The sequence below is a fragment of the Aegilops tauschii genome, chromosome 4 (genome assembly GCF_002575655.3).
Source record: "Aegilops tauschii subsp. strangulata cultivar AL8/78 chromosome 4, Aet v6.0, whole genome shotgun sequence".
Lineage (NCBI taxonomy): Eukaryota > Viridiplantae > Streptophyta > Magnoliopsida > Poales > Poaceae > Aegilops > Aegilops tauschii.
The window spans coordinates 68898649-68911917 of NC_053038.3; the positions used below are offsets into that span (position 1 = coordinate 68898649).

A 13269-nucleotide genomic window follows, 5' to 3' on the forward strand; every position below is an offset into this window, starting at 1 on the left:
TCTTCCTAGCACCTACCTGGGGAGTGCCCAACCCACTAGACATGCCTAGGCCACCCAGAACACATGGCAACGCCACGGTCACGCGGTGACCATGCGACCGGCATGCGAGTTTATGCGCTCTATAGTTGGGGCCCTCGGCCACCGCCCAAACCTCGACGTATCGCCACCAAACCATGTATTTCTGATTAAATAGGTACTTATGTAACTATAAATGATTTTTGGAAAAAACAAATAGCAAACTATGAGGCAGATGTAGTTCAAATTTGACCCGCTTCCTGCTGAATCGGCGGGAATTTGTCTTTTTCACCAGAGGTGGATCAAAACTTTTTACACCCAACCATTTTGTCAATTGTGCATTAAATATGTCCTATTATTTTAGAAAATTGATTTGGTCCAATTTTGCAACAATTATTTGGGAGGTCCTTCACAAAAAAAACCTCCTTTCAGGCACTCAGAAAATGGAAAATGAATTTTCCGTGCAAAGAAAATGAAAACTCCCTTAGGCAACATTGTTTGGAATTCCAAGATGCACCCTTGTGCACAATATAATATCATTTTAACAAACTATGCCATGAATGTGGCCATAAGATTGATCACTTGGCTTGAAAGCCATTGATCTCCATACGTGATAGCTCGTTTCTGAGAACACTTTTTTAAAATAATTGCCGTATTACAAGTTTGTTATTTTTCCTGGGAACTTGGCCACATATAATGACACAATGCGAAGGTTTCCCAATTTTTCGATTTTTTAATTTGTTATGCCCGTTTCAAAATGCGGTCAAAACGGCGGGAATGACCGTTCCTAGCTAGTGGTTGAATCTTGGATTTTTTTTGGTGTTTCTTTGATTAAATAGATACTTATGTACCTAGAAATGATTTTTGTAACAAATAAAAACCAAACTACAAGGCAGCTAGAGTTCAAATTTGACCCACTTCCAACTGAATCGGCGGAAATTTGTCTTTTTCACGAGGTGGATCAAAACTTTTTACACCCAACCATTTGGTCAATTGTGCATTAAATATGGCCTAGTATTTTATAAAAATGATTTGGTCCAATTTTGCAACAATTATTTGGGAGGTCCTTCACAAAAAAGCCTCCTTTTGGGCACTCGAAAAATGGAAAATGGTTCTTTCGTCCAAAGAAAATGAAAACTCCCTTAGGCAACATTGTTTGCCATTCCAAGATGCACCCTTGTGAACAATATGAGATCATTTGAACAAACTATGCCATGAGTGTGGCCATAAGATTGATCATTTGGCTTGAAAGCCATGAATCTTCACGCATGATAGCTCGTTTCTGAGAACACTTTTTTTAAATAATTTCCGTATTACAAGTTTATTATTTTTCCTGGAAACTTGGCCACATATAATGACACAATGCGAAGGTTTTCCAAGTTTTTGATTTTTTTGAATTTTTTATGCCCATTTCAAAATGCGATCAAAACGGCGGGAATGACCGTTCCTCGCTAGTGGTTGAATCTTGGAATTTTTTTGTTGTTTCTCTGATTAAATAGATACTTATGTACCTAGAAATGATTTTTGGAAAAAATAAAGAGCAAACTACAAGGCAGCTACAGTTCAAACTGAATCGGCGGAAATTTGTCATTTTCACGAGAGGTGGATCAAAACTTTTTACAGCCAACCATTTGGTCAATTGTGCATTAAATATGTCCTAGTATTTTAGAAAATTGATTTGGTCCAATTTTGCAACAATTATTTGGGAGGTCCTTCACAAAAAAACCTCATTTCGGGCACTCGAAAAATGGAAAATGAATTTTTCGTCCAAAGAAAATGAAAAATCCCTTAAGCAACATTGTTTGTGTAGCGACCCGACCCGAATGGATCAAGTCTCTGTGCTTAAGTGTCATCCCTGGATCGGTATGCTGACACACACAGTACTCGAGGATTTATAACAGAGGTAAATCACATGTATAAAGTAACGTAAATACTATTACCTCAATCCAAATAGTGGAAGTAACAAGGTTGTGGATTCCCATCAACACCAACGGCAAAGTTGAGTGTAGAAATCGTAACCCTAACGTATCACTTACTCGTCGTAAAAATCCTGCAACATGAAACGTTGCAGCCCGAAAACGGGTCAGCACATGGAATATGCTGGCAAATTCACACCATAGAGAAATGATGAACAAAGGCTATCACTACATGCATATATGGCTGGTGGAAAAGCTCTATGGTTATAATGTTTTTGCGAAAAGCCAATTTTTCCCTACTCCAAAGGAATAAATTTTATTTAACTATCATGGTGGTTGTTAAACATTGAGAAGGTACCTCCAACTCAATCCCAATTAAGTATCATCATTAACCCAACAAAATTAATTAAAGTAACATGATGAGATCAATGGGATAATCCAAGATCTAGATACTCAAGATGTCCATAACCGGGGACACGGCTAACCATGATTAGTTTGTACACTTTGCAGAGGTTTGTGCACTTTTCCCCACAAGACTCAATCGCCTCCGCTTGATTCTCGCACTACATCATGTTTGAGAAACGGATGACCGAGACACAGTCTTTCAGAAGCATTAACTCTAACCCTGGGTAGACAGTACCACCTACACCCCCTAAATCTGCTAGCCTACCATTGGAAGAGGTCATGCAACATACTCAACTATGCTAGAGCCCATAATAGCTTGTGGCTGCACATGGAATTTTCTAGCATGAATAATCTCATGATCCCTTTGAGCCTGGGTGGCGGTCCATAGGATGATCACACGGGTACCCCGGGATATCCAAAAATACAGGCAGCACTGGGTTCCCCAGGTGCCTCAATCCACCCAGATGTTTATTTAAGTAGCCACCTTAAGTTGAACCATTAATTAACAACCTCACATCTGTCATGGAAATTCGCTCAAACCCAATCCACGTCTACGAGCATAGCATAGCAATATAAGCAAACGTAGAAGTAACTCCCAAAGGTTTGATAATAAACAGGGCAATAGGTTCCTACCTCATCAACTACTTCCCAATACCCACATGTTATCAATCCTACTCATGCAATGTTTGAGGGTTGAATCTAATGCATAAAAACTGGGTATGAAAGGGATATGATCAAAGTGTGAACTTGCCTGCAATATTGATGAAGATGATTCGCACTCAATACTCTGGATAGATCTACTCGTCACACTCCGGTCGATCTATCGAAAGCAAGCAATGAGAACCACACATAAGCAATCACTCAAAAGATCAGAAAGAACGAAGAAAAAAATTCGGAAAACTTCAAAACCAAGCAAATAACTCTTGCAACATAAAACAATTTCTATCAGTACCAAAATTATGTGAATTTGGCCTTATCAGAAAGTTTAGGTCAAGAGCTTCGATTTGCAAAAAGAATCAACTCAAACGGAGTTACGAAACTCAAGTTACGATCAAACGAAGTTTGAATTCAAATCTGATCTAGTTCAAATTTTAAAATTTCAAAAACATGTTTGAGTTGTATTACTGGATAGAGGGAATCATAACGAAGACGTGGGCGTTGGTTTCGTTGGATTTGGACAAACGAGTAAAAAGATGTGGTCGTTTGAAAAACAGGGACTAATCTATAAAAGTAACACTACGGATAGGTCCCTGCCAGAAAAATAAAAATAAAAGAAAAACCTAAAGAACGAACGTTCGTTTTCTAAACCTAACCAGTGAACGTTCTCTAAATAAATAAACCTAACCAAACCGGTTTAAAAAAAACAAACTACGGTTTAAAAAAAACAATAAAACCGTAGGGAACCGAGCGGTTTTGTACCGGTTCTCGCGGATTCGACCGGCGGCGAGAAAACCAACGGCGGTGGCGGCGGCGTTCTCCGGCGAGATGGCGCGGGGCTCCGGCGAGGGCGGCGAGCTCCGGCGCGGCGGCGGCAGCGGGCGGAGGCTACGCGGGGCGGCGGAGGCAGCAGCGCGGGCGGCGCGGGGCTAGGCGAGGCGCGGCAGCGGCGACGACGGCGGTGCGGCTCGAGGCGGCGGCGAGAAGAGAGGAAAGAGAGAGGGGCCCGGGGCGGCGCTATTTAAGGGGGGAGGGGCGGCGCGGTGGCGTGCGGGAGGGGCCAGAGGAGGCCGGGGCGAGCAAGGCGGCGCGGCGACGGACTCGGGAGGAGTCCCGCACAGGGACGACGGGCGAGCTGGGCCGCGACCTGGCTGGGTGCTGGGCCAGCCCAGTCGGTGAAGTCTTTTTTTTTAAACAGAGGGAAAAGAAAAGAAAATGAAAATGAAAATAAAATATTATATAGGCATATAATATATCAAAATTTTCAGAAAAAGATTTTCTACAACATGAACATTTTTCTAAAGGCAAATAAAATCCTCAGAAATTCAAATAAATCAAACAGTGCTACTGCCTTAATAAAATCCAATAAAAATAATTTTAAAAATACCAAAATGATTTCAAATTTATTTCTCTCCAATTTTATGATGTAGGGAATCATTTTACCCTAATTTCCATATATTTTATTTTTGGAGAAAAATAATTTGAATAAAACTCAAATAACTCCAATATTGAAAAATAATTTCAATGGGACTTTGATTTTAATCCTTTAAAACTCCCAACTCATATTTCATTTGTTTTGAAGAAGTCATTTTATCTTCTCTCGTGAAAATCATTGAGTTGCATAAAGTTTCAGAAATGGGAAATATTTTCAAATGAAATTCAAATGTTTTCAACACCCCTTGTCATTTAAATAAATGGAAGAAGTCATGTCATCTTCTCTCCAGGGTTTTGTGATGAAAAGAATTTGAATCCATGGAGATCATAAAAGCAAAATGAAAGTTTGGGAAAGTCCTTTTATTCCCTCTCATTTAACTTTCAAAAAGTTTTGAATTCCACTCAATTTCACTCAATCAATGAAACAATCAATCCAATCTATCTGTTTATTATAACATTCCAAAATTTAGAATTTTGGGATGTTACAGTTTGTCATTCCAATATATACCCTTGTGAACAATATGAGATCATTTGAACAAACTATGCCATGAATGTGGCCATAAGATTGATCATTTGGCTTGAAAGCCATGAGTCTTCACACATGATAGCTCGTTTTTGAGAACACTTTTTTAAAAAGAATTTTCGTATTACAAGTTTATTATTTTTCCTGGTAACTTGGTCACATATAATTACACAATGCGAAGGTTTACCAATTTTTTGATTTTTTTGAATTTTTCATACTCGTTTCAAAATGCGGTCAAAACAGCGGGAATGACCGCTCCTAGCTAGTGGTTGAATATTGGATTTTTTTGGTGTTTCTTTGATTAAATAGATATTTTTGTACCTAGAAATGATTTTTGGAAAAAATAAATAGCAAACTATGAGGCAGCTGCAGTTCAAATTTGACCCGCTTCCAGCTAAAACGGCGGAAATTTGTCTTTTTCACCAGAAGTGGATCAAAACTTTTTACACCCAACCATTTGGTCAATTGTGCATTAAATACGGCCTACTATTTTATAAAAATGATTTGGTCCAATTTTACAACAATTATTTGGTAGGTTCTTCAACAAAAAACCTCATTTGGGGCACTCGAAAAATGGAAAATGATTTTTTCGTCCAAAGAAAATGAAAACTTCCTTAGGCAATATTGTTTGCCATTCCAAGATGCACCATTGTGCTCAAAACGAGATCATTTCTTTGAATTTTTCATGTGAAAAAGTAGAAAATGACCCCCCCTAAAAACTCATTTCTCATAACAAATTTGAAAAGATATTTGTCTTATTCCAATTTCAAGTTTGTTAGTTTTCCTAAAAACTATGTCACATTTGGTGACACAATGAGAATGTTTCTTTTTGAATTTCTCATATCATAAAATTGTTTATATGATTCAACACCTTTTTTTTGAAAAATATTGTTCAACACCTTATTTTTAGTCGATTACGACCAATTTAGAAGGTCATAACGTGTACTGCGTTCTGATTGGTCCATGGACATGTCACGCGGATCGTGCTCAAACGCCGTCGGATGCTCTTGGATCCGACGGCAGCCCTTTCTCCCTCACCCCCTCCCCCTCTTTGTCCCCAAAAAAAAGAAAAAGAAAAAAGAAAACTCCCTCACCCTCTCACCCCACGAACCCTAGCGCTCCAGATCCGCCACCCACTTCACGCGCTCCCTCTCCCCCATCGCCGCCGCCACCCCGCCGATCCCATCCCTCCCGAATCAGATCCATTCTCCCCGATTCAGATCCGACCCCGCCGCCCGCGCCCGCGCGCCACCATCCGCTCCTCCTCGCCTCCTGGAGGACGTCCGCCGCTCTTCCTCCGCCCGTCCCGGAGGCCTTGGTCAGCGCCCTCCGCCGCAGGGCCGCCGCGCTCGTCCCGCCCTCGGCGCCGCACCTCTTTTTCCTCATGGCCTCGCACCTCCCCGATCCGTGTTCCTCGCACGCTCACCGCTTCGCCTCTGTCTCCCACCACGCCGCACGCCCCACGCCAGAAAAGGGAAGGCGAGCCACCTCCGCCCTCCCCTCGCCCCCGCACTGGTCCCACCGCCGAGCCCAGTTCCCCTCACTTCTCCGTGCAGGCGCCGTCCCCATCAATCGATCTCCCGAGCAAGCGACCTGCCTCCCCGATCTACTCGTTGGCTATGGCGGACGAGCCGGAGGGGCGAGGGGAGGGGGAGCGTGGACGCCAACTAGCGCCCCACCCAAGACTCAGATCCCGCCACCGCGGCCGCCGGAGGCGGGGTTGACCCGAACGCACCGGCGCCCCACCGCCGGAGGCGACTGGCGCTCCGGGCTCCATCTCGACGCCCGCGCCAGGATTGTCAGTAAGATGTAAGCGGCGACCTCAATCTTTGATTTGATCCTTCATCCCCTTGATTTATTGGAGCACTCCTTCCAGATCCAGTCGCACTCCTCATCCAGCTCCATGTCTCCTGGTGTGGCGGCACAATGGGAGGATGTGAATGCGCGGCCGCCCAGGGGTGGTGGTGGTGGTGACCTGCCTGCTCGTCCCTCGTCCTCATCACCGGCCTCTCCGAGGTCGCTGCTGGGGCAATCTCCATGGGCCCTTGAGGGTAATTTCCGATCCCTCCTCCGCAATTGTAATTCTGCAGTAGTACAAGGCTTCCATCTAGGATAATGTCCGACTGTATTAGACTGCATGTACTGCTAATAGTGAATCTACAGTAGTATTTCTACACATCCTAGCTAGTGATGAATACTTTTCATTGCATGGCCTGACTAATGACTCGCATTGGAGCCATTTATTAATCTCGTACTACTAGTTGAGCTTCCAAATGTAACTTATGGAAATATCAGGTTATCCTATGATGCAGAAATCTCGTATTTGCTGCATCTTTCCAGTTTATTAAGGAAGCACTGAGCTAGCTTGAGCAGTAAAAAAATGAACACTTGGTACCATTTACTACAACCCCTGATTTTGCTACATCATTATTATTGTTCAGAAAATTTGGGGCTATACATTATTATTGCATATTTATTGCAGACTGACTGACTGGAATTGTATTCAGAAAATCAGGTTGATGGTCAGATTAGCCCCTTTCAAATTTCATATATTAATCAATGGAGGACTAGCAGCCAACCTTGGAGATGGGCGTGCAAGTGTCTGACCTCCAACCCTGAATGTGTTCTTCCCATATTTCTACAGCCAATAGTACCAAACTGCCATTACAAACATGTCACTCCACTAGCTAGCCGGCAACTCAGTCTTTGTTTCCAAGCAAAAACAAAGCATCTTTCGCCTTTGGCTTCTTACTGGCGTTATCAATGGCTGACATGTTTTGATATACTCAATCCTGCAATTTCTGTTACCGATTTTCAGCTTGACCCACTGTTTTGGTCAGTGATTTGCATTACTCTTGCCGCTGCTCTGCTCTGTACATACATAACCTAGGACTCTTATCTGTATTACATATTTTCAGCTTGACCCACTGTTCTATTAAGTGAATTCCATGCAAACAACTAACTTTCTCTTGTTCATGTAGATGGAGTAGGAGGATGAGCAGCAGCAAATGAGCCTGATGGTGAAGAAGCACCTGATGACCAGAACTCGTTCAAGAGCTCTTTTGTCCTTCCAAAACAGGGTCTTGATGTCCCCCTTACAGAAAAATGTTCATACATGTTCCTGCATGATGCGTGTGTGCATGTTGGATGGTCATATTCTAGTGTACTAGCTAGCTAGTATACTTGTTTTGCTACCGGATGATTGAATGTCATCTCAGTTTTTACCTCATGTAGCTGACCGCCTAATTTGTAGGTAAAGATACCGTTGGCATATATTATCAGCAGCATTTTTTCATAAATAAAATAAAAAATGTTGATTTAGGTCCAGAATGTGTATTATGTCCATGTTGTTGGCTAGATGGTAATGGCTCATCAGAATACACACACACACATGAACGCTATTATTTCTCTTTAGAGAAACCAAGCCAGTATTCTGATCCTCCTAGCCATTGCACATGCCTGTATTCATATGGCCATTGTGGATAATTCTATGCTTTAATAATTCTCCTTATATATCACTGTTTATTAGTAGGAGATTTCTTCTGCTTGGCCATAACAACAATTTCATGTTGTTTCTTTTGTAATTCGATGGTTGACAATCTCATATATTACACTAGCTAATATATTACAACGGAATGAATCAACTACTCTCATGGTCGATCCCATCCCATCTAGCATTATTTACCGTCTATCTGTCTGTATGCATTTACTCTGGAAAAAATTCAGTCTGCACATCTGCATCTGCATTGCACAAGTACAGATGCATCCGCCCCTGCTATTTTCTTGTTATACATTACATAGATGCATACATACGCCAGGCTATTTCTGTGTCTGTCTGTCTGACCTCTCAAGGATGCATATCTCGTTCGTATGTACTGAATTTTGTAACAATTTCGTTTTCCTCATACTTACAGGATGCTGCGCTCGCTACTTACATGTTTTCTGATGCCGCAACAAAGGACTATATGTGGTTTCTTCAGTGGGACTGTTGCTGTCGCTCCTCATGTTCAATAACATTTCAGCATTGGACCTGCTAGTCACCCAAGCCAAGCCTCGCATCGCTTCAACAAAGCGATACTTCTTCCAATCAACCCCTGCTTCGGCTGTGCTCTTTTTTCCATCTTCTCTTATTTAAGCTAAGAAAGATTCTGAGTTTGCATCCATCTCATTACACTAGCTAGCACAATATATTAGTTAAGGCAACTCTACTACATATCAATTTCCCCTACTGGATTGGTTCTATATTTTTAAAGTTGTTTCGTGGTGCATGAGCCCAACCTGAAGAAATATAGGCTTATGATGACTATTTTCCTTCTTAAGTAATCATAGTTGTTGGCTTCGGTAGCTTGCTGAATATGCTTTAGTTATATATAGAAATGACGTGCCTTCTATGCTTAAATGATTGTTTGGCTCTAGATAATTGTTGACATGAATATCTTGACTTCCCAAACAAGTATAGGACTGTACCTATGCATACAGATTGTCCTAACAAAACTGAAAATAAAAATTGAAGCATGAAATAAGCAATAAGTGGCTGATTTTTATTTGCATGTTAAGCGGAAAGTTGTAGCCAAGGCTTATATATTACGAAATATTGTCACACCTCTGAGCTTCTACTGTTGTTAGGGACATCGTAGTGTGATCTTCATGATTTTTCGCTTGAAGATGTACTGATTCATTAGTCAAGCAGAGACCGAAGTCATCTTTTGCTACTGCTAGCTCTATGGATGTTTATTTACCTGCAACTTCTGCCAGCTCTAACTTGGTTATATAGCAGTTCAATTCAGTCAATCTGTTGGAACTAGTTTGTCGATTACTTGTATCCAGATTTTATATCCTGCCCTATGCCATTGTCGACTTGCTTAGGTACATAATTGTTATGTCTTGCAATCTGGTATTGATGATTGTCAATGTATTCATTTATACCTTTCTAGTGTACCTTGTATGTGACCCAGCTGATCTGTATATCAATGCTCTGTTTCCAATAGATGTATGCTGATGCCTGATGGCTGATTCCTTAAAACTTCACTGTTGCAGTAGCATTTTTCCTTAGTGCATAGATGTATGAGCGATCACTTATGCTTGAAACCTGCTCTCTTTCCCAGGAACCATCGTGGTCTGCGTCACTACTGGGGCAGGAGAGGAAAGACTGTTGGTGTCTCCAGGAAGCGATAAACTGCTTCACAAAGATCCCCGCATAGCTTCACTACTACTGTGTTGGTCCATTTCCAGAATCGTAAGGAGTGTTCTTGTTTATACGATTACCTTGGATGATGCTTTTGCTTAAGGAGAGGCTCGAGAAGATCAAGTATAAACTCCTCCCCCTCTTGTTTGTTTTTGCTTCATACTGTTTGGTGGTTGATACATTACTGTGCAAGTTCTATGGTATGTGAGTTCTTTCTGTTGCCGCAAGCATTGACACAACATGTCATGTGCAGGGAGTTTCGCATCCGAGTTTCAGCCATCCTCTACAGCAAGGAGCTCTGGGCCAAAGGAGCAAGCAGCGCTGCTAGTTCCTTGATGCCAGATCAAGTAAGATGGCGCACCATGGCGTCTGGTGGCGTATTTTGCTTTCGAGAATAGTACTGTTTATTTGAAGTGAGATGTACTCATCTAGTGCCTGGCAAAAAAATGAATGATGAAGTGTCATGTACTGTCTATGTTGTAGTGAGCTATAGCAGGAGTGAAATGAAAATGTATCTACTGTTGTATGTGCTATTTCTGTAATGTATTGTGTACATTTTACTTGAACATTAAATTCTCCAGAAAAAATGTTCTTACTGGACCTGATAGGATAGTGGCCACGGCCCAAATATACTTGTATTTTTAAGATCCCATGGCCCAAAATAACCTGGGCTGAAAAGCTATTCAGAATTATTATAAGCAGGCCTTGACTCAAATAGAAAATAGAAACAAAAAGGAAACAAACTATGTGGAAAGGTAAAGGCCCATTATAGAAAAGGCCCAAAAACATCAAGCAAAAAAATATCATAAAAGGCTGAATTAATGGGCTTGGCCCATGTAGAACACCGAATTGGACCGGGCTGAATCTTACCAACGACCAATTCAATTGGTCGCAATTTTGCCACGTCAGATTGCCACGTCGGATCCGACGTGGCCTGGGCAGACAACCAGCGACCAAAACAAAAGGTCATGGGTTCAACGACCTTCTGTTTTGGTCGTAAACGTCTACGACCTTCTCACAGAGAAGGTCGTTAATTTCAGTTTACGACTGCCAGCTTTTGACCTTTTGTTTTTGGTCACAAAAAGGTCGCAAATGAAAAACAATGACCTTTCAGTGACCAATAGTCAAGGTCACAAGTTGACATATTTCTTGTAGTGACCGCGCACCAGGGAGCTGCTGGCGAGGGGCTGCTGGAATACTGGCCCCAGGAGGGATTATTAGTTTTAGTATTGTTCGTTTTCAATTTTATGCATTGTACCTAGTAGTTAAGTATCATCACGTATATGTGATGATATTATATATATATATATTCTGTGATGAACTAATGAACAATTAATATTATATATATATATATATTATGAATTCCATTTTCTATCTGTTTTTGTATACTAATTTGAATCTAGCTGTTATCATCCACATATACAGAATGGAAAGCGTATACACACACATTGAAACAGAACATATAAGAATGGAAAACAGAGTACACACATTGAAACAGAGTAATAAACAGAGCAATACTATGATTGCTGTGAATACATAGCTATCCACGTCGAAACGACTTTTCAAAATAAAACGCATCCATGAGACCATGACCAGCAGCTCTTGCCTAGGGTAGCTCTTGGTTCTGCCTGAACTCGTGCAGGCATTCGTCCAAGCGGTCGACACGCTCGCGGTACATCTGGAGCACGATCTCGAGCTCCAAGTTGGCTATTTCATCGGAGATCACCAGCTCGAAGATGCGACGGCCATGTTCCTCTACTGCGCCCAGGTGGACACCTGGGCTAAGGAGGCGGTCGAGCCTACCACTACTGCAGGATGCTGCTAACGCGACACTACGATCAGAGAGCCTTCGACGAAACTGTGTGCGATGCCATAATCGCAAACGGTGGTGTAAAATAACCGTCAAAAAAGGTGCAAAATGTTTGCGATGGAGGATGCATCAAACACGGTTCAGATTTTAGTTGCGTGTGCGATGCAGGGCATACGGTTCAGCTCAATTAACCGTTTGCAATGAGGAGGCACAAAAGAAACGGGCAGCCAGATGAAGGTGTGTGTGATGTACAGCATACGGTTATCTCGGATGAACTGTTTGTGATTAGGCAACACAAAAGAAACGGTCAGCCAAATCAAAGGTGTGTGCAATATATGGCATGCGGTTCACTCGGATGAACTGATTGCGTTGAGACATGAGAACAGAAACGGTTCAAATGAACAAGATGTGTGTGACTCGAGGTAAACAGGTCTGTAATCAGAAACGTGTGTGAAGACCGATAACAACACAGACGATTGCTGCTAGCAAGCCATGTGTGTTGTGAGCAAACGATTGCTGGTATACAATTATGAGTGATTGATGGAAACATCACCGAAAGGTACCATTGTTTAGTCCGTGTGCGATGTGATTTTCTTTGTCCGCACAACATGTACGCTCTATCTACAGAGCATCAACATATATACTTAAAAAGACAGCATTGCATAACCAAATTAAGCATACAATTACACAAGTGACTACACACATAACATTTCCACACACCAAAGAAAGCAATTACATGCATACTAACGTAGGAGAAACGAGGATCTAATCATCTACTTATTGTTGCGACGACGCTTGCCATTGCTCTGCTTCTGGCTGGATCCCTGGCCGTTTTGTGGAAGGAGGCACTTCCTCATGTCAACGATCCGCCTGTACATGTCGTAGCTCGTGTACGCCTCCTTGGCTGCGTACACGACGAGAGCTTTGTCGAGTTTCTCCATCCAGGCCGAGTGCCAGGCACGCTTGTCCTTGTTGCACGAATCCTTCATGTCTCTGTAGTAGGGGTCGATGATGGCCTCGGCGAGGTGAACCAGTGAGTCCTTCTCATGCTCATTGTTGCCCCAGATCTTGTATTGGCCCTGGATGTCGACAAGATTCTGGCAGGCGATGCCCGAATTCTCGAGCGCCTTTACATCGTTGGTGATGTCCACCGTAGCGAACATGTAGTGGGGGCTGTTGACAAACCTGGCGAAACGCTCGCAAGGCCTTGTGGCCAGGCAGTAGTGGTAGACGAGGACGTGGTGGCGCATGCACATCTGGGCGACGGCGACCTTGGGACGAGATCCGGCACGAGCGCGGGTGTACTCAAGGTCGAACCCGACTA

The 13269-nt window shown here is 42.5% G+C and overlaps 1 long non-coding RNA gene across 2 annotated transcripts; it reads left to right on the forward strand.

The window, feature by feature from the left end:
- The first annotated feature begins 6013 nt into the window (after positions 1 to 6013).
- On the forward strand, positions 6014 to 10599 carry LOC109774576 (uncharacterized). Of its 2 annotated transcripts, none has more exons than XR_002235619.4 (5): positions 6014 to 6759; positions 6827 to 7001; positions 7932 to 8203; positions 8865 to 10258; positions 10389 to 10599. It is a non-coding gene; the product is annotated as an uncharacterized lncRNA (long non-coding RNA). The 2 variants fall into 2 exon arrangements; XR_012181373.1 differs by having other exon boundaries at positions 6043 to 6759; positions 7932 to 8030.
- The last annotated feature ends 2670 nt before the right edge of the window (positions 10600 to 13269 follow it).